The sequence below is a fragment of the Ursus maritimus genome, unplaced genomic scaffold (genome assembly GCF_017311325.1).
Source record: "Ursus maritimus isolate PB19 unplaced genomic scaffold, ASM1731132v1 scaffold_34, whole genome shotgun sequence".
Classification (NCBI taxonomy): domain Eukaryota; kingdom Metazoa; phylum Chordata; class Mammalia; order Carnivora; family Ursidae; genus Ursus; species Ursus maritimus.
Genome location: NW_024426008.1, coordinates 1,779,138 through 1,805,905, shown reverse-complemented (window position 1 = coordinate 1,805,905; position 26,768 = coordinate 1,779,138). Strand labels below are relative to the sequence as shown.

The 26,768-nt window shown below is 38.1% G+C and overlaps 1 protein-coding gene across 6 annotated transcripts in view; it reads right to left on the bottom strand.

The window, feature by feature from the left end:
• The window catches only part of FANCC (FA complementation group C), a 265,947-nt gene that overhangs the window by 221,101 nt on the left and 18,078 nt on the right, over positions 1-26,768 (bottom strand). For 5 of the 6 annotated variants that reach the window (XM_040620151.1, XM_040620150.1, XM_040620149.1 and 2 more), the window contains exon 2: positions 22,752-22,810. The exons of the other annotated variant lie outside the window; for it this stretch is intronic. The gene's annotated coding sequence lies outside the window, so the exon portion shown is untranslated. The remainder of the gene's footprint in view (positions 1-22,751; positions 22,811-26,768) is intronic. 6 annotated transcript variants of the gene reach the window in all.

Here is a 26,768-nt window from a genome sequence, read left to right as displayed (position 1 = left end):
TGAAGCTCAGTCCAAGAGCGTACTCTGGGGAATGGTACCAAACACACTCCTCAGAAACAAAATATATAGTAAAACTGCAGAAAACTAAAGGCACAGAGGAAATCCTAAAAGCAGGCAGAGTCTCAATGTTCCAGATGAAACTGGTGACCCAGAATTCTATACCCAGCAAAAGTATTTTTTAAGGATAAAGATGCAATAAAAACATTACCAGGTAGATTTTAAAAAGTGGCAGAGTTTACCAGCAAACCAGCAAAGAAAATTCCGAGGAAAGTTCTTTAGGGAGAAGAAAAATTATCCCAGGAGGAAGATGGAAGGCAGAAGTAACAAAGAACAAAGAAAGAAGCAATTATGTGTAAAATGTAAAAAACCGACAACAGCAAAAGCACATAAACGAGAAGGAGTTAAACTGTTATAAAGTCTTTATATTGACCCAGAGAAGAGGAAAGGTAGACTTTTGTAAATTAAATATGTATGTTGTAATTTCTAGGCTAACCATTAAAAAGAACAGAGTATGTAATTTTGAAACTAACAGAAATAAACTATGGAATGATTTTTTTTTAAGTCATCAAAAGAATGCAAGAAAGTCAAGAATGAAATACAGAATAGTTGAAGCTAAAAGAAAAAAGGAAATAAAAGGCAGGCTTAAATCCAACTGTATCACCAGTCACATTAAATATAAATACACTAAAGGATCAGTTAAAAAAAGATGATTGAATTGAATGTTTTTAATTCAAACATACAGTGTTTATCTGAGTGACAACTAAAACTCAAGGATAAAGAAATGCTGAATATGGCTATAAACATTAACAAAAACCTGGTGTAAGTATTTCTATTTAAAATCAGCTTTACAGCAAAATCATTACTCATTTAATAATGATAAAAGTCAATTCACAGACTGGTGAACTGCTATAATTGCTGTAATATTGCTATAATAACTTAAAATGTGTATGTACCAAATATCGTATCAAACCACAAAAGCAAAAACTAACAAAACTCTAAGAAGAAACAGAATAGTTCCATAATCAAAACAAGTGGGATGTAATTAAAGCATTTATAGCTGTAAATGTGTTTATTAACTCAAAGTTCACTCAAATTTTGCCCTTAGTATAAGGGCAAAAACTATAAAACTCTTAGAAGAAAACATAGGGGAAAAGCTTCGTAACACTGGATTAGGCAAATGATTTTTTTGCTCGAACATCAAACTTACAGGTAACAAAAGAAAAAATAAAGAAACAGGACTTCATAAAAATTAAAAACTTCGTAAATTAAAAACTCTTGTGTAGTCACTGTGGAAAAGCTTAGCAGTTCCTCAAAAAGTTACACACAGAATTACCATATAATCCAGCAATGCTACTCCTAGATACAGACCAAGGAAAAATGAAAACAGGTATCCAAACAAAAACTTGTGCACATATGTTCACAGCAGCATTATTCGTAACAGCCAAAAAAGTAGAAGTAACCCAAATATCCATCAACAGATGAATGGATAAAATATGGTGTATCTATACAATGGAGTATTCTTCAGCCGTTCAAAGAAATGAAAAACTGATAGATGCCACAACATGCGTGAACCTTGAAAACATGGTAAGTGAAAGAATTCAGCCACAAAAAGCCACTTACAGCCTGATTCCATTTATACAAAATATCAGGAAAGGCAAATCCATTGGGACACAAGCAGATTAGTGGTTGCCAGGGACTGGGGTGAGGGAGAGGTTAAGTGGGGATTGGGGAGTGACTGCTTACTGGCTAAGGGGTTTCTTTTGGGGGACAGTGAAAATGTTCTAGAATTAGGAATTGGTAACGGTTGTACAACAATGTGAGTGCACTTAATGCTAATGAATTATATGCTTCAAAATGGTTCAAACAGTGATCTTTGTAAATTTTGCCTCCATAAATAAAAGCCAAGTCATATAAAATTCTGCTACTAAAATCTACTCAATGTTATATAACATCACTACTACAGAAGGACGGAGCATCCATTCACTGAACTAAGAGGTACCAAAGTGATTCTAAATGATGAACGACAATGCTTTATAAGGCTATTCATGCCTACAGCTGCACCCAAGATGAAACATCCAAAAGAGCATGTTATAAACTTGCAGTGAGGTCCTTCTGACCTTGTGGTGGCCATCAGAAATAATATCAGGAACAAAACACGCAGTGGAAAAAAGACAAAGCAGACAATTTTAAACTAAAATGTGAAAAGCTTGAAGGAGAACCAAAAAAGTGGTAGATGCTTTTTTAAGAACTATTTTTCCCCTTCCTAGCTTTTTATAAATTTCTTTACATGAGGCTAATGAGAAATTTCCTGCTCAGGCATTCTTAAAGCTCCACTTCATTACTACATCACAAGTGATGAACATGTCACTTAGCAACTCCTAATACCAGACTACCTCACTGGAGTCATGAACATCACACACAGCTTATTCATAATTCCTCATCACCAACTTTGTCTCCATCTTTGTCATCTGTGTAGAGCACATTTCCAGTCTGTAACATCTTCACCTTCTTAGATGCAAGAGGAAACTTGTCCCTAGCACTATGATTGGTTGATGCTTCACATTAACTTTGTGTTACACAAAGAAAATCATGTCTAAAAATTATGAAGTCAAAGTGGACTCATACTTAGGAACTGATAAATGCCTTCGATACTGAATATTTCATATCTGTTATCCAGCCCTGACCTTCTACAGAATATTTCCATAAAGAATAATGAATTCTTCATATACTCATAGCACAAACTAATCATCTACCCAACTTCTACATTTTCTCATTCACTTGAGCAATATTCCCCTGGCAAGGGTACTCGCTGAAACAGGTTCACCAACTTGATGACTTCCACGGACTCATTCACATTTTAGTTCATAACTCTAATTTAATTAGACATCGTAGTCTTTTATTTATCCAAAACTTTAGAGTTCACACCAAGAGCCAATACTTTCTTAGATCGTAAGGTTTTCTCTTTTCTTTCATCAATAGGACTAGTGATTGGCTTTCTTTATGAAACTATGAAAAAATGCTTTATTACTTCATGAGAACTAAGCTCTGATGATGGGTAGATAGCAAAGCTGCCCTGAGAGGCAGGTTCTGAGGGATGAGGTAGGCTTACTGACTATGTCAATGCCTCATGCCCCTAAACCGGACTCACAGTACCTACTACTCAAATATGAGTTTTAGCAAAACCAGAATTCAGTGTATGTCATCGATTTTTTAGATCAATTGCAGACAATCAAAACTGGACAAGCTAAATCTAAAAATATCAAGTCTGCTGTATATTAAAACTCCTCTACATTAATTCCAATTTAAAATGACATAAGGATAAAAATACACTGATTTCACATATGAGGAGGCCTCATTTCCAGAAAAATAATGAAGAGCCAGATGTCTTCTGGATGACAAAGATGACTTTGGTAAACTAAGTGAAAAAAACATCACAGACTAAAGAACTATACTTTTTTCATTGCTCCTTTACATACTATATCAAACCCATAGTCCTTTGTTAAGACATTTTTTTTTTCTTATTCAATGGTAATTCATTTGGATTTTTTCAATAGGGTTTTAGCAAAGTATAATTTAGGAAATTACATACCCTTTGTGGATCACAGCATTTCAGGCATATTAAATTCTCCTGAGCATAGAAATAAGAGTACTTTGGGGGCGCCTGGGTGGCACAGCGGTTAAGCGTCTGCCTTCGGCTCAGGGCGTGATCCCGGCGTTCTGGGATCGAGCCCCACATCAGGCTCCTCCGCTAGGAGCCTGCTTCTTCCTCTCCCACTCCCCCTGCTTGTGTTCCCTCTCTCCCTGGCTGTCTCTCTCTCTGTTGAATAAATAAATAAAATCTTTAAAAAAAAAAAAGAAATAAGAGTACTTTGGAAACAACAGTTTCAGACAACACTGCCTTAGGAAAAATACACGGTTAATGAATCTATCAGGAAGCAAGGGAGAGCCTAAGTGTTAAAGAGGCTAAGAAGTTTTAGGCAGAATTTGGGTGTTAAGACAGAAAGAGAAAATGCAGGGTATATTAAGATAGTCAAACAAGCACACATCCTATGTTAGGACAACTGGGCTGGCGTGACAGGTGGAATATATACCAAAATAAAAAATATCAAACATGAACACTGGCATTCACGTTCAAAACATTCACAACTGCACTATGGCAGGCCTCTCATTCACTGAGTATCTTATGGTATGCTATATTACAACTATTTCAAAATTGTAATTAGGTTCAAAGAAAATTCATGGCTTTAGTGGTTTCAGGAGTGGAGAAATGTCTCATGACTCAATCCTCTTGAAAACATTGTTGAAACCCCCTTCATTTCAAATGATAAAATTAGTTATACCCGCTGAACTTAAAATATAAACTAAAGCTGCAGTATAAGAAGCATTCTATGGTACAGGAGATTCAGCAGAGCACTTAACCCAGACTTAGGATGTCAAGGAAGGTTTACAGGGAAATAGAACTGAACCATATGCAAAGGTTCATTAAGTGAACAGCACGTAGAATGTTCTAAGCAGAGAGAAGAGCATTTGTAAAAAACTGAGGCAAGAGGACCTGTCTTTAGACAAAGCACAGACTAACAAGACATAATACAATTGTTTTAGAATCTTGCCAAAATCAGGGATTACTCCCTTCTCTGGGAAAGGCCTATAGTTGACTTCTTTTTCAATAGTGAAAACAAACATTTTAGGGTATTTAGAGATAGAGACTAGCTGAAAGATTACTCTATTAATGTTTTTGTATTTTTTTAAAGATTTATTTATTTTAGAGAAAGAAAGAACACGCACACATGTGCACGTGCAAAAGTTGGGGAGGAGCAGAGGGAGAGAACCTTCAAGCAGACTCCCCACTGAGCATGGAGCCCGACATGCGGCTCAATCCCACGACCCATGAGATCATGACCTGAGCCAAAACCAAGAGTCAGATGCTCAACTAGCTGAGCCACCCAGGCACCCCAATGCTTCTGTATTTTGACCTCACCATTTTTATCCCTCTACTGGTGAAGCTTCTTCCTTTGTTCCTTCCTTCTTTTCCCAAGACTGTCAGGAATCCCATTCTCTTAGGGAAGAAATAATGTCCACATCCTACAGCCAACCTCTGTTGGCCTGTTTGGAAAACTGCTTCAAAAGGAGCAGATAGGGGGCACCTAGGTGGCTCAGTTGGTTAAGCATCTGCCTTCAGCTCAGGTCATGATACCAGGGTCCTGGGATCAAGCCCCACTTCAGGCTCCCTGCTGAGCAGGGAGCGCAGAGAGCCTGCTTCTCCTTCTCCCTCTGCCATCCCCCCTCCCCAGCTTGTGCTCTCTGGCTCTATCTCTCTGTCAAATAAATAAATAAAATCTTTAAAAAAAAAAAAAAAAGGAGCAGATGGTTAACTCTTTTATTACCTGTTCTTTATTTTTTTTAAGATTTTATTTATTTATTTGAAATAGAATGAGCATGAGTGGGGGTCAGGGGGCAGAGGGAGAGGGAGAAGCAGGCTCTCCAACTGAGCAGGGAGCCTGACACGGGGCTTGATCTTAGGACCCTGGGATCATGGCCTGAGCCGAAGGCAGACGCTTAACCGACTGAGCCACCCAGGGACCTCTTTTATTACCTGTTCTATTTACTACCCCAGAATGACAGGCTGTGGCGGCATCTAATCACCTTCATTACTTTGTCCGGGCCAGGATCAATAGACAGACTCTCTATAGTTCATAATAAAAACATTAAAACAACATCAAGCACAACTTCTAGATGGAGACTTCTCAGAGGAAGCTGCCAACCATTATAACTACCTGCTCCACTATGTATGCTAGATCTGTAGGAAGAGGGGTACACAGATCTGACAGGGGCTTATTAAGGGACAAGAGACCATAGTAAAAATTTCTTGCTTCTCATAAGAAAAGAAAGTGTCATGAACGGTGTTACGGGGACTTCAGGCTATAAAGTAAATCTAACCAAGGCTGTCACCTTACTCAGGCAAGCAATAGATGAATTCAAAGGACCTTATAAGATGTGGTCAGGACCTTGGACTTTCCTGTAAGAGCAACAGGAAACCACTGAAGAATTTTTAGCACCAAAGTGATATAATCAGATTTGTGTTTTAGAAAGATCACACAGAAGTAGTGTAGAAAATGGGCTAGAAGGGGAGACAGGAAGACTGTCTTCTAGTTACCTCAGGCCCAGTTAAGTGGCATGAAAGAATGAAGAAAAGTTCCTAGATATGAGAGCCACTTAAGAGGTACAGTGTATAATATTTAGTGTCTGACTGAACACAGCAAAAAAGGAATAGGAGGAAATAGGATGGTGCTCAGGTTTTTGATGAGGAAACGAGGTGCACGGTACCATCACGTACTAAAGGAGGGAACAGAGAACTAAGGACTTACTTGGATAAAAAGATGAGCTCAGTTTAGGGCACGCTGAGTACAAGATACTTGGGGCATCCACTCGAAAATGTCCAATAAGCAATAGGCTATATGAATATGAAGGCTTAGGAGACAGATCTGAGCTAAAGACATAGACGTGGGAACTATCAACACATAGAAGGTAATTAAAGCCATGGAAATGGATGACATGATCCAGGGAGAATGCGAAAAAAGGACTGGGCCATGGACAAATGGGATATAAGAACTACGGAGGGTTTAACTAACCTGTGGACATTTAACTGAAGAAACAAGGAGGGGAGGGGGGCTAATCATGATAGTGGTTATGTTAGGGAGCAGTCTTGCACTAGTTCTCCTGGGAAAAATTAGCAGACGTGTGGTAGGGAACAGGAGGGGCGCCCACCCACTCTGTTCTTGGCTCTAGTTTCCAGGTTCAGTCTGCCACCTTTTCAAAGACTATAGTCATCCAAAATAAATAAAAATCAGTAAAAACGAACTGGCAAAATCATTGTTGTTCTAGTTTTCTTTTACTTAGTAGATTCAGAACTGATATCATCTGTGCAGTCAAGCAATGTATGTTACACTTAAATACAAGAATCATTCTTGTACCACTAATGCAATCCAAAAGCTGTATCAGGACAGCACAGACGTAGAGTAATATCAGATGTCGTTTTCAGTGCTATAAAACAAAATGATTCTACGTTTTGGTTCCAGGCTTTAAAAGTAGTATAGTATATGTGGCTGTGTAAGATTCTAAACTGTAGTCAAGTTCAAAAAAACTAGTTTAGTTTTTTTCTACTCAAGTGTTGACAGGAAAAAGTACAGTTTCAGTCTGACCTTACAGGCACCTACCATTTACCCTACTTTTAACTTGATTTGAACCTTAAGGGTACTCTTGCAAAACAACAAAAATGTACAGAACTGAGGTCAATTAATAACTAGTTTCTAAAATCTACTGAATTTTTTGCTGGACAGTATCAAAATCCCTATAATTTGTAATGAGCGATAATAAAACTTGAAAATTTTCCAGTTTCTACTAGGATTTCCCCAAAGACAAAAAACATTTTAAGAAATTTTATCTGAATCATCTGTATATCTCTTTGAGCGCTTCATTAACAAGTGTTCTATTGCTAGATACAATAAATATCCACAGACCACATTTTAGTAAAAAGTTGTCAGCCATGTTTAATTGTCTTTCGAATACAAACCCTTATTTTCCAAGCCCCAGGACAGGTTCTATCCCTCAGCCAATATTTAACTTTTCTTCGAATAAAAGTAGCTCTATTTATCACTATATAAAACACCCCTGTATGCTGAAAACTCATCTGCTTCTGAAAGTTGTCCCGTTTTTCTCTATCATCCATTCACAATGTATGTGTCTGATAGTACAGTTTCTTACTGTCATGTTGGTTTACCTTTGCTGACATATTTTTCTTACATCTCCTACGTGGGCTGGTCCTTCCTCCCACGATGTGTCCTGAACTCCTAGGAAGTAGGGACTTATCAGTCTTCTTTTTGTAAGACTCCACACAAAAACCACATGATATTAGTGTCCAGCTGATTCTATGGTCTTCCAAATACAAAGAATAAAAAAGGAACTAGGTTCCTTAATACCTTGTTTTATATTAAATACGTAGCAGGTGGCATATTTACCACCACCTTCCTCACCTCACTCTCCCTGTCCCCATCCAATGAAAAATCAGATTAGATTCGGAAGGAAAATCTGATTAGCAGAAGACTAATTTAAAAAAGGGAAGAGGGGGCGCCTGGGTAGCGCAGTCGTTAAAGCGTCTGCCTTCGGCTCAGGGCGTAATCCCGGCGTTATGGGATCGAGCCCCACATCAGGCTCTTCCATTGTGAGCCTGCTTCTTCCTCTCCCACTCCCCCTGCTTGTGTTCCCTCTCTCGCTGGCTGTCTCTGTCAAATAAATAAATAAAATCTTTTAAAAAATAAAAATAAAAAAAGGGAAGAAGTCTTAAAAAAAAAGGGGGGGTAAGAAGTCTGAAAAATCAGAAGCAGAAAGGAGAAGATAAGAAAAAATGATCAAAGAAAAATGACTAAAAGGAAAATCTGAGCCAAAGATAATAAAAGGGAATAAAATAAATAATAAATGAGGCAATCATATCAGACAATGACCAAGAAAAAGAATCCTGTAAGAAATAAATTCAATCTCTTGCTTAAGTCGATCACAAACCACAGCTCACAGGACAACTAACAACTTTTAAATCCCAGGCCAGGGACGTGTGGTTATCCCACCCTGGTACTTGTTATGCCAAGTATTACTGCTGACTTGGGGTGCTCCTGAGGCAACGGAGAGGACCACCATCATTTCTGTTCTCTGCCAAGAAACACATCAGCGACTGGGGGCTGGAGGGAAAGCCAGTGGCAAAGACAGCACAACAGCAGGCCAAAGACTGCACAAAACAAGTCTGGTACTGAGGTTAAAATTAAATGAAAGGAAGAGGAATAAAGACAAGGGAGAATGAGAAGAGCAAACACAGAATCGGACTGAGTTCTTTCTATATGCAGGAAAAAGCAAACATCTGGAATTATTTGGTACTGAGTGCCACCAAATTTAAGACTTTGTTCCTGTCTTGCAATTGCTTCTTAGTAACACCACACAAAGAAAAAACAGACCTAGAGGCTAAAATGGAGAAGCGTCCTTAAAGTGGGTATAACAATAACCATTTTAAAAACACATCTTTAAAGTAACGGAGCAGTTAACTTCACAAAGACTATTCCTGACTGACTTGGAGAGACGTTCATCCTAAATTCTTAAGTCAAATGAGGAAGCTGCAGACAAATATGTATGATACATAACATTTTTTTGTAAAAATACATCTGTATAAGTATAGGAAAAGTCTTTAAATGTTCCAAAATAAGTGCTGGTATTATGAGTGATTTTTCCTTTTAAAAAAAAAAATTGTGTTTTCAACATAGTTAAAATAAAAATAACAACAATCCCTTAAAATAAAAGGAAAACTATCCCCTTCCAGGTCATTCAGTCTTTACCTTGAGTTAAGTGTGTACGGAATATACAAAGAACCCCTTTCACATTGAACACAGCTTTGAGAGACCTATTCCCACCCAGTGGGGAAATGGGGCCATGGCCAAGCCCAGCTGCCTTATGGTGGAAATAACACAAACTGAAGACCAACGGAAAGGTCTGAATCCAGAATCTCTATTTACTAGCTCGATGACCCAGGGCAAATTACATGAAATTTCTGAGTGCTGCCTTCACTTGGCTTGAGCAATGAAATAATACCTACCTCACAAGGCTGTTTTGAGGATTCTTGAGAACAGTTCCCACATACAATGACATGGACAGGTAGAATGGGTACCAGGGAGAATTATGACTCTTCTGACCACCATTATATTTATTATCTCATGAAAACAATCTGTTCCGAATAATGCCAGATTGTTTGCAGCTTTCACCAACCTCCCCTTGGCCTATGAGTCCTCAGACTAATCAGTGCTCAGCAAAGCAGCCTGGTTACTGATGCTTCCTTTTAAAGCATCTGTACTTACCCCCTCCAGGAGAATAAAACAGGAAAGCAGGTGTCAGAGAATAAATGTGTGCTTATCCAAGTTCTTTGTCCTACAAATATAGAAGCAAACCCAGTAGGGGTAGAAAACATCTCTTCTATAGGCACATACTGCAGAAGAGTGACCAAATGAATACCATGATAATTGCAGATATTGTTATAGGCTCTGCTTGACATATTATGCTTTACCAGAATTTACACTGCAACCGTTGTTCATTTCTTAGTGTTGTTTTAAAACCTTTAAGGATGCCCACCAAAAACTTCAGTATTCATAAGTATGCCTTGAACCTGGAAAAGTTCAAAACTACTGAGGCAGAAAATAAAGGAGAGAGGAGAGAGGTGTGAAGCAACCATCTAAAAAGTGCTGCCTGGCAAGACTTTATGCAATGATGGCAATGTTCTATCCATATCTATGTCATCCACTATGATAGCCACTAGCCACATGTGGCTATTGAACACATGAAATGTGGCAGGTGCAACTGAAGAAATGAATTTATTTTACTTAAGTCTAATTTAAATTTATATGTTCAAATGTGGCCATTGACTATGGTGCTAGATGGCACAGATCTAGAACCCTGGGTTAATAACTTGTGCTAATTCAAAGAGTGGTATGTGGATGAATCAGCTAAAAGCAAAGACAAAAGAAGAATCAACAAAACACCAAAAAACCAATGAAAACAGAAACCCAGTGCCATGTTAATATTCTCTTGCTCCACACAGAGTTCACCTTGATAAAGCTGAGGTCCTCATCTCATCCCACGCTGCCCTAGTCTGCTCAGGCTACCATAATAAAAAACCATAGAGTGTGGGTAACTCAACACAAATTTATTTTCTTAGTTCTAGAAGCCGGAAAGCCCATGATCTGGATCTGGTTCTGGATAACTTGGTTCCTAGTGAGGTTCCTCTTCCTGGCTTGTGGATGGCCACCATCTCTCTGTATGCTCTTTCTTATGCACATGCAGAGAAAGAGATCTCGCTTCCCCTTCTTTTAAGGTACATCCTTGCACCAAACCAGATTAGGACCCCATCCTTATGACCTCGTTTAACCTTAATTACCTCTCTACAGGCCCCATCTCCAAACACAGTCACTTTGGGAGTTAGGGCTTCAACATATGAATGGGGCAATGGGCAGGCGGAATTCAGGCCGTAGCACAACCCTCCACTCACCCAAAACTAGCTTTCTTATCGTGAGTTGCAGTATTCCATGGAATATATTTCTCACCCTTAATTCATAACCTTCCAGAGACTTAGTCTTCTGCCTACTCTTACCATACCACCAGTTTACACCCGTGTAAGACTTTAACCCTGCTTTCAGGCACTTCTGCAATTTACCAAGATTAAAACTTAACTTTGAGCCCCAAAACTGGCTTCTTAACTCCTAACATGATTGTGCAAAAAAAAAGAGTTAACACAGTAGGCCTGAAACTGCTCTCCTCATAAAGGACTGTTTGTAACACTGGCACTTGGCTAGACTCTGGAAACTTCGGTAATAGAAAAGTTCCCACCTCCCTAACTAATAAGAGGGACTCACAGTGCCTTAACTATACAGACATTGTGATTTATGCTGAACATTTGCTTTCTTTCTGAGGGTCTGGAATTCGGTACCTGCTAGGCAAAGGATGACAATGTGACCAGCCCCCAATAAAAACCTTGGGCATTGACTCTAATGAGTTTCTCTGATGGATGACATTTCACACATGTTATCACAATTCTGCTTGAGGAAATGTGTCCTTTGTGACTCTATAGGGAAAGGACTCTTAGAAGCTTGTGCCTGGTTTTCTCCTGACTTCATCCTATGCACCTTTTCCCATTGCTGATTTTGCTTGGTATCCTTTCCCTATAACAAATCATAATCGTGAGGACAACTACATGCTGAATTATGTGAAGTTTTCCTAGTGAATCATCAAAGTTGGAGTAGTCAGGAAGACATCTGACACTTCAATCCACTTCTTAATGCGTATCACCAAACATCTACCCTAGTAAAAGAACCCCATATTCTTATATTTTAATCTTCCCAAGTTCCACTCCAACCCATAATTCTCCCAGCCCTGGCCTTATCCAGTCAATTTTCTACAATTATCACAATCACTCAGGTTAAGATTACCATCAGCTCTCTGTATATCAGTACTTCTGTAACTGGGGTGAATATGCTCCAAAAGATAGCAGCAGGTTTGGTTTTTTTTTTTAAATATAAAAATGTTCATTTCCTGAATTTTTTAGTAAAAATAGCATTCCCAGGCACTTCTCCAAACTGAGCGTCATTTTACTTGATCTTTCTGCACAGGTAAAAGCTGCATAGCACTCCTATCTGCCTATAAGCTTCTTCTTCCACCAAATAGCCTTAAATGTCAATGCTCCACGGGTCTCCATGTCCCGCCTCTTTCCCCTCACTTTCCACAGAACATTCCATTTACTTCCCTAACTTGAGCTTCTACCTACAATCCGTACATCTTTGACTTCAGCTCTGTCACCTGTCCTAAGCCCCAGAATCTTACCCCCAAACACCTACAGGATAAATATATCTATGGATCTTACCAATCACTCAGACAGATAGTCTTCTTGACACTTATGTTCGAAAAGATCATCTAGGTCTGTTTGTTTTACCATTCCATTGGTATGTCTAAAGCTACGATATCACAGCAATCCAAAGTTATAGAAGACTACTTGAATTCTTTCCTCAACATGTCTTTTTGGTATTCCAGCCTACACTGTTCCTATTTAGTAGTTCACTATTACAGCAGAGCCTGGTGCAAAGCTATACACACACCATCCATTTAATAAATGTTCATTCAGTAAATTAATATCATCACCCATCTATCAGACCTGCAGCAAACACAATGGAACACCATGCTGGCGGCCCAGCTGCATGTGGAAATATCACTACTGGTAATCTCAATTTATTAGTTCTACATGAATCAGAATTTTCAAAAAAATGGTTTAGAATAACCAGCTAGCCATTTTAGGGATAAAATGTGTATGAAGGTTTAAACTTTAAAATTATATCATTTAAGAAAAAAAAAAGAAAAGGGGTATTTGTTGGAGGAATTTCCAGGTAAGGATGGCAGACTAAACATAAATATAGGTTTCATTCCTCTCTGAAACTGTACAAAGATGAAAATAAAGGAATTTACTTTTCATTTTTTTTAAGGCATAAATTTACAAGGATGAAGAGAATAGAAAAGGAGAAAACGGCAATAGAATTTGACAAGCTAGCAAGTGACAGACCAATGGTGACTAACTTAATAGACCGAAGAAACCAGAATCTGAGAAGGACTACAACAGAGCTATACCCAGACCATTTTACATCCCATTTTATACCACTGGACTCCTCATAGGATCAGGGAATGAAGAGATCTGGGACATCTAGAAATAGAGATGAAGGGAAACCTAAAATAAAGTCAACTAGTTTAAAGGCTATCTAAGAGGCAGTTATAACGAGCTCCACAGCTTCATTCCAACTCCTGGCAGCCCGGCCCCCAACGTGACCAAAAAGAGGCAGTTTATTCTCTGGAGATGATAAAACAGAAGGTCTCTGGACCAGAAGTCAATAGACAATGGCAGAGCCACAGTGCCACAAACAGGGGCTAGAGCGGGGTAGAGGGGCAAGGTTGGGAGTTAAATAACAATATGTAAACTGGGATACTGAATGCTGTAATCTGTACCCCACCCTGAGTTTTCTACCCCACTCAGCCTTTAGAACAGTGGTAGTCTGGCTTACAGATGACAAGCAACTCTAATAAGCCTAAGAATAAATATCTAAAAATACTGATATGGGAGAGTTCCCCAACATTCAGCCCAGCCTGAACATCTTAATGGGAATCTAAGTCAGTTAAGTATCTCCCATGCACTCAGAACTTCAATGAGATTTTTAGTTCCCTGTTCTAAATATAAGCATACAACCAAGGGTTGATTACCAGACATCTGAAGAAACCTCAAACATAAAAGATGGAAAACAAAATATACAGATAGGTCTGACTTTCCAAGGTGGCAGAGAAGTAGGAGACCTTAGTTTTGTCTGGTCCCAGGAATTCAGCTAGATAGTGATCAAATCATCTGAACAACTGTGAACTCAACTGGACATCTAAGAAAAGAATTGCTGCAATTCTACAAATAGAAAAGCAACCACTTTCTGCAAGGAAGGAGCTACAGAGAATCCAAGGCAATATATGGGAAGATAAACAGCAGGGGGAGGGAGCTTCCATCAGCCAGCTACTGGAAAGTGATACAACAGCAGAGAGCAAAACTGGAACTTTTAGAAGTCTACTCCAATGGGGGACATGTCTGCCTGAAAGGCACTCAAGGTGGTGAAGTGGGGCAGAATCCTAGGTGGGACAGTGCGGTCTCAGAATACCTGCGTTCGCAGAAAGAACGGGGGTGCCTGAGAGGAGCAGAGTTCCCAGGCATCGGTGTGGGGAAAGGCGGCTGTAATCAGCGAGCCCAGGAATGGGCTTTTAGCTCGATGTTGCCATAAACCACAAACCCTGGCACTATGGGGAGACCGCTCTCCGAGCAGGGGCCCACCAAGCAGCAGAACCGCAGCAAAACCCCCCTCTCCTTCCCCCGGGAGAAGTGGCTTGTCACAGGAGTCTGCAGGGTTTGGAGACCGAAAACAAGGTCACATGCCTGAGATAAAAATGCTTGGTCATAGGCCGTGTGAGCATGGAGTGTGGACGGAGACTACAGAAACAGGAGTGATTGACTGCTTTTCCCTGAGGGCACACTGAAGAGTGGGGGGCACAAGCTCTCGCCTTTAGGACTAGAGATTGGGAGGCTGCCATTTTCATTCTCATCCTCAAAAACGGTGTGGAAAACCTTCAAGGGAACAAAAGCCACATACAACAATCCAGAGCCACTTACTCTAGGTGTGTCGTCCCCCCCCACCCCCATGCAAAGGTGGTGCAATTCGGCTCGGGGCAAAGACACCTGAGCATCAGCACAACAGGTCCCTGGCCCAGAAGATCAGCAAAAACATCTGGATAAGACCAGGATTACTGATCACACAGAACTGCAAAACACCAGTAAAAGGGGGAAATAGTATACAGAATTCATGGTTTTTTCTCATGATTCTGTAATCTTTCAATTTTAATTTTTTTCTCTTTCCTTTTCAACCAATTTCTTATTTTATCAACTCTTTTTAAGTCATTTTAATTCTCATTTTCACAGTTACATTCTATCCTTTCATTGTATTTATTTTCATATATATAGTTAAGTTTTTTTCTTTACAATTTTGGGATGCAGTTTCTGCTAACAAACAGAACAAAATACAACCAGAATCTAGTATATTTCTCTGTTATCTTTACCTGTCTGATTTTATTCTTTTTTAAAAAGATTTTATTTATTTATTTAACAGAGAGAGTAAGAGAACACAAGCAAGGGAAACAGCAGAAGAAGAGGGAGAAGCAGGCTCCCCACTGAGCAGGGAACCTGATGCGGGACTCGATCCCAGGTCTCTAGGATCACGACCTGAGCTGAAGGAAGACATGTAACCATCTGAGCCACCCCGGCGCCCCTTATTCTCTTTTTTTTTTAATGTCTCTTTTAATTTTCATCTTTACAGATACATTCTTCTTTTTTTTTTTTTTTAAGATTTCATTTATTTATTTGAGAGACAGAGAGAGAGAGAGAGCGCACATGTGGGAGGGTGGTAGGCAGGGAGAGAGGGAGAAGCAGACCCACCCGCTGGGTAGGGAACCCAATGCAGGACTCGATCACAGGACCATAGATCATGAACGAAGCCAAAGGCACACGCCTAACTGACTAAGGCACCCAGGTGCCCTTTACAGTTACATTCTATCCTTCCATTGTATTTAATTTTGTTTTTGTATATACATAAATTTTTCTTTCTTAACAATTTTGGGATAAAGTTTCTTCTAACAAACAGACCAAAATACACCCAGGATATAATGTGTCACTCTGTTCTGTTCAACTCTCTGTTTATATTCTTTTTTTTGTTGTTATTTAATTTTTATTTTTGCAGTTACATTCTATCCTTTCATTGTATTTATTTTTGTACATATATAATTTTTTCTTTCTTTACAATTTTGGGATCTAGTTTTCTAACAAACAGACCAAAATACACACAGGATCCAGTGTATTGCTCTGTTCTGTTCACCTGTCTGTTTATATTCTCTCTCTTTTCTTTTCTCAGTTTTTTTTTCGGGTCCCTTCTGATTTGTTTAGTGTGTATTTCTCTGGAGTTGTTGTTGCATTAGTATTTTGTTCTCTCCTTCATCTGTTCTCTGGACAGAGGGACAAGACAGAGAAACTAACCTCAAAGAAGAGAAGAGGCAGTATTGACTGCTAGGGACCTAATCAGTATAGATATAACTAATATGTCAGAACTACAGTTCAGAATAATAATTATAAAGGTATTAGCTGGACTTGACAAAAGCATAGAAGACACTAGAGAATCCTTAACTAGAGAAATAAAAGAACTAATATCTAATCAAGGCAAAATCACAAAGGCTATTAATAAGATGCAATAAAAAATGGAAACTCTAACTGCTAGGATAAATGAGGCAGAAGAGAGAATTAGTGATATAGAAGACCAAATGATGGAGAATGAAGAAGCTGAGAAAAAGAGAGATAAACAACTACTGGATCATGAGGGGAGAATTTGAGAGATTAGTGATACCATAAAGAAAAACAATTAGAGTAATTGGGATCCCAGAAGAAGAAAGAGAGAAAGAGGAGCAAAAGGTATACTGGAGCAAATTATAGCAGAGAACTTCCCTAACCTGGGGAAGGAAACAGGCATCCAAGTCCAGGAGGCAAAGAGAACCCCCCTCAAAATCAATAAACACAGGTCAACACCTTGACATATAGTAGTGAAGCTTGCAAATATCAGAGACAAAGAGAAAATCCTGAAAGCAGCTCAGGACAAGAGGTCTGTAACCTATAAGGGTAGAAACATTAGACAGGCAGCAGACATATCCACTGAGACCTGGCAGGCCAGAAAGGATTGGCATGATATATTCAGGATATTAAATGAGAAAGATATGCAGCCAAGTATACTTTATCCAGCGAAGATGTCATTCAAAATAGAAGGTGTGATAAAAAGCTTCCAGAACAAACAGAAAATAAAAGATTTTGTGATCACCAAACCAGACCTGCAAGAAATAAAGGGGCTCCTATAAGCAAACAGAGAGCCCAAAAGTAACATAGACCAGAAAGGAAGAGAGACAATATACAGCAACAGTGACTTTAGAGGTAATAAAATGGCACTAAATTCATATCTTTCAATAGTTACTCAGATGTAAGTGGGCTAAATGCCCCAATCAAAAAACACAGGGTATGAGACTGGATAAAAAAGCAAGACCATTTGATATGCTGTCTGCAAGAGACTCATTTTAGGCCAAAGACACCTCCAGACTGAGTGAGGGAGTAGAAATTCATTTATTATACTAATGGACACCAAAAGAAAGCTGGGGTAGCAATCCTTACAGCAAACAAATTAGATTTTAAACCAAAGACTATAATAAGAGATAAGGACGCACACTATATCATAATTAAAGAGTCTAGCCAACAAGAAGAGCTAACAATTATAAATATTTATGCCCCTAACATGAGAGCAGCCAAATAAATAAACCAATCAATAACAAGTTAAAGAAACACATTGATAGGGGCGCCTGGGTGGCACAGCGGTTAATCGTCTGCCTTCGGCTCAGGGCGTGATCCCGGTGTTACCGGATCGAGTCCCACATCAGGCTCTTCCGCTATGAGCCTGCTTCTTCCTCTCCCACTCCCCCTGCTTGTGTTCCCTCTCTCGCTGGCTGTCTCTCTCTGTCGAATAAATAAATAAAATCTTTAAAAAAAAAAAAAAAAAGAAACACATTGATAATTGGGACTTTCACACCCCACTTACAGCAATGGACAGATCATCTAAGCAGAAAATCAACAAGGAAACAAGGGCTTTGAATGCACACTGGACCAGATGGACTTCAAAGATATATTCAGAGCATTCCATTCTAAAGCAACAGAATACACATTCTTCTCAAGTGCACATGGAACGTTCTCCAGAATAGATCACATACTGGGTCACAAGTCAGGTCTCAACCAGTACCAAAAGATTGGGCTCATTCCCTGCATATTTTAGGACCACAATGCATTGAAACTGGAACTCAATCACAAGAGGGAATTTGGAAAGAACTCAATCACAAGAGGGAATTTGGAAAGAATAAAGAGCATCCTAGTGAAAAATGAATGGGTCAACCAAGAAATTAAAGAATTAAAAGAATTCATGGAACAAAAGAAAATGAAAACATAACTGTTCAAAACCTCTGGGATGCAGCAAAGGCAGTCCTAAAAGGGAAGTATGCAGCAAACAAACCATTCTCAAGAAATGAGAAAAGTTTCAAATATATAACCTAACCCTACACCTAATGGAGCAGAAGAAAGAACAGCAAATAAAGCCTAAACCCAGCAGGAGAAAAGAATTAATAAAGATCTGAACAGAAATCAGTGAAATAGAAACCAAAAGAACAGAACAGACCAACAAAACTAGGAGCTGGTTCTTTGAAAGAATTAGGAAGATCAATATACCTTTAGCCAGACTTATGAAAAAGAAAAGAGAAAGGACCCAAAAAAATAAAATCATGAATGAAAGAATAGAGGTCACAACCAACACAGAAGAAATACAAACAATTATAAGAAAATATCATGAGCAACTATATGCCAACAAATTAGGCAATCTGGGAGAAACGGACATAGTCTTAGAGATGTATAAACTACCAAAACTGATGAAAAAGGAAGAAATAGAAAACCTGAACAGACCTGTAACCAGCAAGGAAATTAAAGCAGTAATCAAAAGTCTCCCCACAAACAAGAGTCTAAGGCCAGATGGCTTCCCAGGGGAATTCTACCAAACATTTAAAGAAGAATTAATACCTATTCTTCTGAAGCAGTTTCAAAATATAGAAATGGAAGGAAAACTTCCAAACTCGTTCTATGAGGTCAAAATTACCTTGATCCCAAAACCAAAGATGCCACCAAAACCAAGAATTACAGACCAACATCCCTGATGAACATGGATGTCAAAATTCACACCAAGATACTAGCCAATAGGATCCAACAGTACATTAAAAGGATTATTCACCACGATCAAGTAGGATTTATTCCTGGGCCGCAAGGGTGGTTCAACATTCACAAATTAATCAATGTAATATACTACATTAATAAAAGAAAGGACAGGAACCATATGATCCTCTCAATAGATGCAGAAAAAGCATCTGACAAAGTACAGCATCCTTTCTGGATTAAAACTCTTCACAGGGGCGCCTGGGTGGCTGAGTCGGTTAGCTGTCTGCCTTCGGCTCAGGTCATGATCCTGGAGATCCAGGATCGAGTCCCACATCAAGCTCTCTGCTCAGCTGGGAGCCTGCTTCTCCCTCTCCCTCTCCCTCTGCCTCTGCCTGCTTCTGCTCTCTCTCTCTCTCTGTCAAATAAATAAATTAAACCTAAAACAACAACAACAAAAAAACCTCTTCATAGTGTAGGGATAGAGGGAACATACCTCAATATCATAAAAGCCATATATGAAAAGCCCACAGCGAATATCATTCTCAACAGGGAAAAACTGAGAACTTTCCCCCTAAGGTCAGGAACATGACAGGGATGTCCACTCTCACCACTGTTGTTCAACACAGTACTAGAAGTCCTAGCCTCAGCAATCAGACAACAAGAAGAAATAAAACGCATCTGAATAAGCAAAGAAGTCAAACTCTTACTCTTTGCAGATGACACGATACTCTATGTGGAAAACCCAAAACACTCCACCCCAAAATTGCTAGAACTCATACAAGAATTTAGCAAAGTGCCCAGATATAAAATCAATGCACAAAAACAAGTTGCATTATACACTAACAATGGGATAGAGGAAAGAGAAATTTAGGAGTCAATCCTATTCACAATTGCACCCAAGACCAAAAGATACCTAGGAATAAACCTAAGCAGAGAGGCAAAGGATCTGTACTTAGAAAACTATAGAACACTCATGAAAGAAATTGAGGAAGACACAAAGAAATGGAAAAATGTTCCATGCTCATGGATTGGAAGAACAAATATTGTTAAAATGTCTATGCTACCTAAAGCAATCTATACAGTCAATGCAATCCTTATCAAAATACCATCAACTTTTTTCACAGAGCTAGAACAAATAATCCTAAAATTTCTATGGAACCAGAAAAGACCCCTAATAACCAAAGGAATATTGAAAAAGAAAACCAAAACTGGGGGGCATCACAATGCCAGACTTCAAGCTCTCTTATATCAAAGCTGTAATCATCAAGACAGCATGGTACTGGCACAAAAACAGACACATAGATCAACGGAACAGAATAGAGAGCCCAGAAATGGACCCTCAACTCGATGGTCAACTAATCTTCAATAAAGAAGAAAAGAATATCCAGTGGAAAAAGTCTCTTCGACAAATGGTGTTGGGAAAACTGGACAGCCACATGCAGAAGAATGAAACTGGACCATTTTCTTATACCATACACAAAAATAGACTCAAAATGGATGAAAGACCTAAATGTGAGATAGGAATCTATCAAAATCCTAGAGGAGAACACAGGCAGCAAGCTCTGTGACTGCAACTGCAACAACTTCTTGCTAGACACATCTCCAAAGGCAAAGGAAACAAAGGCAAAAATGAACTATTGGGACTTCATCAAGAAAAAAAGCTTTTGCACAGTAAACAGTCGACAAAACCAAAAGATAACTGACAAAATGGGAGAAGATAATTGCAAAGATAAAGGGCTAGTATCTAAAAATCTATAAAGAACTTATCAAACTCCAAACCCAAAGAACAAATTATCCAATCAAGAAATGGGCAAAAGAGATGAAAAGGCATTTCTCCAAAGAAGACATAGAAATGGCCAACAGACACATGAAAAAATGCTTCACATCACTTGACATCAGGGAAATACAAATCAACACCACAATGAGATACCACCTCACACCAGTCAAAATGGCTACAATTAACAAGTCAGGAAATGACAGGTGTTGGTGACGATGCAGAGAAATGGAAACCCTCTTACACTGCTTGTAGGAATGCAAGCTGGTGCAACCACTCTGGAAAACGGTATGGAGGTTCCTCAAGAAGTTTAAAATAGAGCTACCCTATGACCCATCAATTACACTACTAGATATTTACCCCAAAGATACAAATGTAGTGATCTGAAGGGGAACGTCCACCCCAGTGTTTATAGCAGCAATGTCCACAACAGCCAAACTACAGAAAGAGCCCAGATGTCTGTTGACAGAAGAATGGATAAAGAAGGTGTGGTGTGCGTGTGTGTCTGTGTGTGTGTGTGTCTGTGTGTGTGTGTGTGTATATATATATATCTGTATATATATACATATATATACACACACATAGAATACTACTCAGCCATCTGATATATATATATATATATATATATATATATATATGTATATATATATATATATACACACACATATATATACATATATATATACATATATATATACACACATATATACACATATATATATATATACATATATATATACACACACATAGAATACTACTCAGCCATCAAAAAATACTACTTTTGCCACTTGCAAAGACATGGATGGAACTAGAGGGTATTATGCTAGAATACTACTCAGCCATCAAAAAATACTACTTTTGCCACTTGCAAAGACATGGATGGAACTAGAGGGTATTATGCTAAGTGAAATAAGTCAATCAGAGAAAGACAATTATTACATGATCTCACTGATATGTGGAATTTAAGATACAAAACAGAGGCTCATAGGGAAAGAGAAGAAAAAGTAAAACAGGACAAAACCAGAGAGGGAGACAAACCATAAGAGACTTAATCATAGGAAACAAACTGAGAGTTGCTGGAAGGGAGGGGGTGGGAGATGGGGTAACTGGGTGATGGACATTAAGGAGGGTACGTGATGTAATGAATACCGGGTATTATATAAGACTAATCGCTGAACTCAACCTCTAATACTAATAATACACTATATGTTAATGAACTAAATTTAAAATTAAAAAAATATACAGAGAGAAAGCAACATGGAAGTCACATGGGGGAAGGAGAGACTTTAAAAACGTTTTCAAAAAGTTTTAACATTCATATCTTTATAGTACAGAGAAGATAATACTATATCCATGAAATAAGGAGAGAATATTAACAAAACGAACATTCAGGGGCGCCTGGGTGGCTCAGTCGTTAAGCATCTGCCTTCGGCTCAGGGCGTGATCCCAGTGTTCTGGGATGGAGCCCCACATCAGTCTCCTCTGCTGGGAGCCTGCTTCTTCCTCTCCCACTCCCCCTGCTTATGTTCCCTCTCTCGCTGCCTGTCTCTCTCCCTGTCAAATAAATAAAATCTTTAAACAAAACAAACAAAACGAACATTCAGAGAATGATCTTGGAAATTAAACATATAATACTAAAACTCAATAGGAAATAAAGAATTTAAAGTTTAAAAAAAGTCTCAAAAGTAGAGCAAAAAAGACAATGTAGAAGATCAGTCCTGGAAGTCAAATTCCAAATAAAGGGACTCCAGAGAAAATGGAAGGGAGGATACAGTGAACACAAATTTTCTTAGAACTAAAAAACAAGAGTCTCCAAACTGAAAGGGCGAACCAAGTGTTCAACACAATGGATGAAAAGAGCATCAAAGTACACCATGGAACATCATCATAAAATTATAAAAACATTGGAAGGTAGAAGGAAATAGAATGCCTTCACATTTCTGAAGGAAAATTATTTCTAACATGGAATTTTATATCCATCAAACCATCAGTCAAGTGTGACTAGAATCAATCACAACACATTCAATAGGCAGTGACAAGAAAATAACTCACCTTCCACACACCCTTTTAAGAGGATACTAGATGTCCACCACCAAAAGCAGGAAATAAACCTAAAAAGAGAAACAAAAAGAAGATATAATATCAGAGAAAGGACAGAAGAATGGATGATAATGAAGGAAAATCCTATAATAACTGGGAAAAGTTTTTAAACAGAAAGAGGGTTTTTGTATCTGCTCAGATTTCCTTCTCAAAATACAGAATTTTAAGTAAATGCTGAAAGAGTTTAAGAAACCTCCACAACCTCTTAAATTAAAAAAAAAAAAAAAAAGGTTGGGGGGAGACAAAAGCAACAGCAGTCATTGTGGTATACCAGTCTTCTATTTTGATAGAAAAAGCCAGTTCTTCTGATCAGCTCTGTGCTTCCAGTTACCAACTTCAGGTTACAACAAAGTATTTGACAATGGTTGGTTTCAATTCCTCTGGTCAGAAAAATGTTTAACAGAAATTATAGAACAAATGTAAATAAAGGAGACTCAACTGCCTTCTTTTGATAAATTTTGCCTCTTTTTAATCAAGGACTAAAGATAGTTTAGCAATAGTCATTCAACTGTTTTATTACCCAATTTAGAGGTTTCCTCAACAGTCCAGTGGAGAAATTCAGGAAAAGCAAATGAAATTTTAAAATGCGGTCACCAGGGGCACCTGGGTGGCTCAATCAGTTAAGTGTCTGACTTGGTTTTGGCTCAGGTCACAATCTCATGGGTTGTGGAATCAAGCCCTGCATTGGGCTTCTTGCTCAGCAGGGAGTCTGCTTGAAAGATTCTCTCCCTCTGCCCCTCCCCATGCTCCTGCTCTCTCTCTTTCAAAATAAAGAAATAAATCTTTAAAATCTGGTCACCAATAAACAAGCAAACAAAAACAAAACAACCACACCCACTCCTAGAACTATCTGACCCATTCGTTCAAAGAGCTTCCAGTGGACTCCTGTATACTTTTAAATTTGACCCCAAAAAAACAAAAAAACCATACAAGATTTCATAAGAAATCAAAGCACAGAACGTAGCTCTAGAAAATACTCTATTGCTTAACTGATACCTCACCAGTTATCACACTAAGTGGAAAATGAGGAGAAAAACAAATTGTAGTGCAGGTTTTGAATGCTTGTCCTACCACAGCCTAACTGAAAGAAAAGTTCACAAGAAACATGCTCAAAAATCATTTAGAATAAAATTCGTTTCTTAAATACAGCATTTTAAATTGTCCAAGTGATACAATTCTAAGATATCAACTATTTATTATCTCTTTAACTGACTAATGCAACTGGATTCCATTAACATCTAATCTTTGCCTAATTTAATTCTAAGAAACTCATTTAAGTTAAAAGACCATAAAGAAAGAATAAAATGCTGTATTTTTGCATTCCTACAATTCAACAGCAACAGAATCAAATTTTTTCAGGATGTGAGCAAACATGCCATACTTCAGGTTAAAAGCATATTCTATTCCAAAATTAGCAGTGAAAATAAGCTCGAAAAGAAATGACTTCCCAGCCTTGAATTCAGTGGCATTAATATTAATGACAATCCCGCTCATTTCAAAAGCATGTCCCAGAGTGTTTATATTATGAAAAATGGCTCTGGAATGTCATCTTCAGTAAATTTGAAATTGTTTAATCTGAGGTTTTTCTAGATTTGTAACAGCTGCACTTGTGTTTACAACTATAATACGATCTTTACAGCATGGCACTCCTTTACACATTTTTTAGATCTGGTTGGTACAAACATGTTGTACTGATCAATGGAAATGAGTTTGTATCTCTCGATAGCTACAAATTTGGTCAGAATAAAGTTTTGTTTTGGATTAACATTGTACAACAAATGCATCATAGACCTTCAGAAGTTTTATGGTATTGGTTACAGAAGGATAGGACAAAAACTTCCATTCATATACAAACATTTGGAAAATGACTCAATTTGTGTTTGTGGAATTCAAATTTTGTTTGGGGAGAAGATACGCATATCAAATACACTGTGGATCTAATTTGTTTGCTGGCATTCACGGAGGGTCTCAGGGCAAGTTACCAAGCAGAAAGTGGTTAGGCAGTATTCAAAAACCTACATTTCTTCTAATATCTTTATTTACACAGTAGAAAAATGCAACAAAAAAGTCTGCCAAAGACTTGTTTAAGAATGTTTCAACAGGGAGCATCAGCAATTCTTAGCCATGGGGCTGCTGGTGCAATGAGAAAAGCACCAGACCAGAGTCAGTTTCGGGGGTTACAGTCAACAGCTTTGCCACTAACCTCAGTTTCTTTCTCTGTAAACATTTCAAAGAGAAGTTATTATTGAAGGTGAAGGTTTTCTGCTAAAATAAGTTGACTCTGGGTAACCAGAAATGCCCGGCTCTTTTAGAAACTGAAAAGATTATCATACCATAATAATTCAGACATATTTAAAAGCTACACAAACAGAAGTAACCCCACAAGTTCTTCAGCACTACCCTCTTTTGGGGCTATTTCTGAGGAACTCCTAACCCTGGTCGAAATTAATTTTTTGAAAAGCCTCCACTCTATTTTTCCTCTTTTTTAAATGCCTCTCTTACCTTGGCACATGTGGTTACTATAAGGATCACATACAATCTATGTGAGGATAATTTGTAAAATGCAAAATACATTTAACAGGGCTTATGACCAAAGTGGTGCTACAAATAAACCAAGAAAACAAGTTAAAAAAAAAAAATCCATGTTTACAAAATCAATAAAATTTTTAAAAAATCAATAGGACAAAAGCTCTGATTTCTGAAGGATATACAGCACATTATTGTTCAGGCATAATGATAAACTTTTCTCTATAAACATGAAACTTCGAACTCACCAGAGAACAAAGATTACTGTAGCAATTTCCATAAGAAGTATGATAAATTTGTTCGGAATTACCATTTTTCCCCCGTAGGTATTACTTTAACAACTGAATGCATTTCAAAATGATTCAAGTGTTACTAAATTACTTTAGACAAAGGTCATAAATTCAAATGTCCAGAATGGGTAAGTTAAATGAGTAAAGCCATCAAAAGGGCTTGAGGCTACTGGAAGACAAAGCACCATCCAAAGAAGACAGCCAGAATTTAGCTCCCGCCAGCTGCTGCCAAAGGAGAAGTCAGGTTTAGTTGTCCTACTGCTTTAATAAAAACCCAGAAAATATGGATTTTTTAAAGGCGAAACTGCTTAGTGTTTAAATGTCAGCGAATGACTCAAAGAATCTTAAACATCATGCAAGCCACACAAAAGTTAAATGCAAAGCAGTTCTATTCTCTCCTTTATTATCTCTACCATGTTCGTTTTATATGGATGTATTTAAAATACCATTACAAGGCAGAAAAGAACTTTCGTGACTTTTTTTAATGCTTCTATTAGGCTACGACTTAAGCCGATAAATTCAACAGGGTTCATTTTCTTTTTTTCTTAAAGCAAAATTAGTTTGTAATGTTATATTAACTTCAGCTTCATGTGCACACCATATAAACTACAAAGTGATCACCACAGTAAGTCTAGTTACCATCCATGACCACATAATTGCTCTGTTCACCCATTTCATCCACCCCATAACCAACTTCCCTTCTGATGACCCCAATCTATTCTCCATATCTGGAGTTTTTGTTTTGTTTCTTGTTTCATTTTTTAGATTCCATATATAAATAAAGTCATATATTTGTCGTTCTCTGACTTATTTCATTAGGATAATACCCTCAGATCCATCCATGTTGTTAAAAATAGCACAATTTCATTCTTTTTTATGGCTGAGCGGTATTCCATTGTCTATATACTACATCTTCTTTATCCATTCATCTGATGAATACACACAGTTGTTTCCATATAACTGCAATGAGCACCGGATGCAATATATCTTTTGAATTAGTGTTTCATCTTCTTCAGATAAATACCAAGAAGTGGAACAGCTGGATCATATGGTAGTTCTATTTCTAATTTTATAAGGAAGCTCCATACTGTTTTCTTTAGTGGCTGCACCAATTTACATTCCCACCAGCAGTGCACAATTCTCCACATCCTCT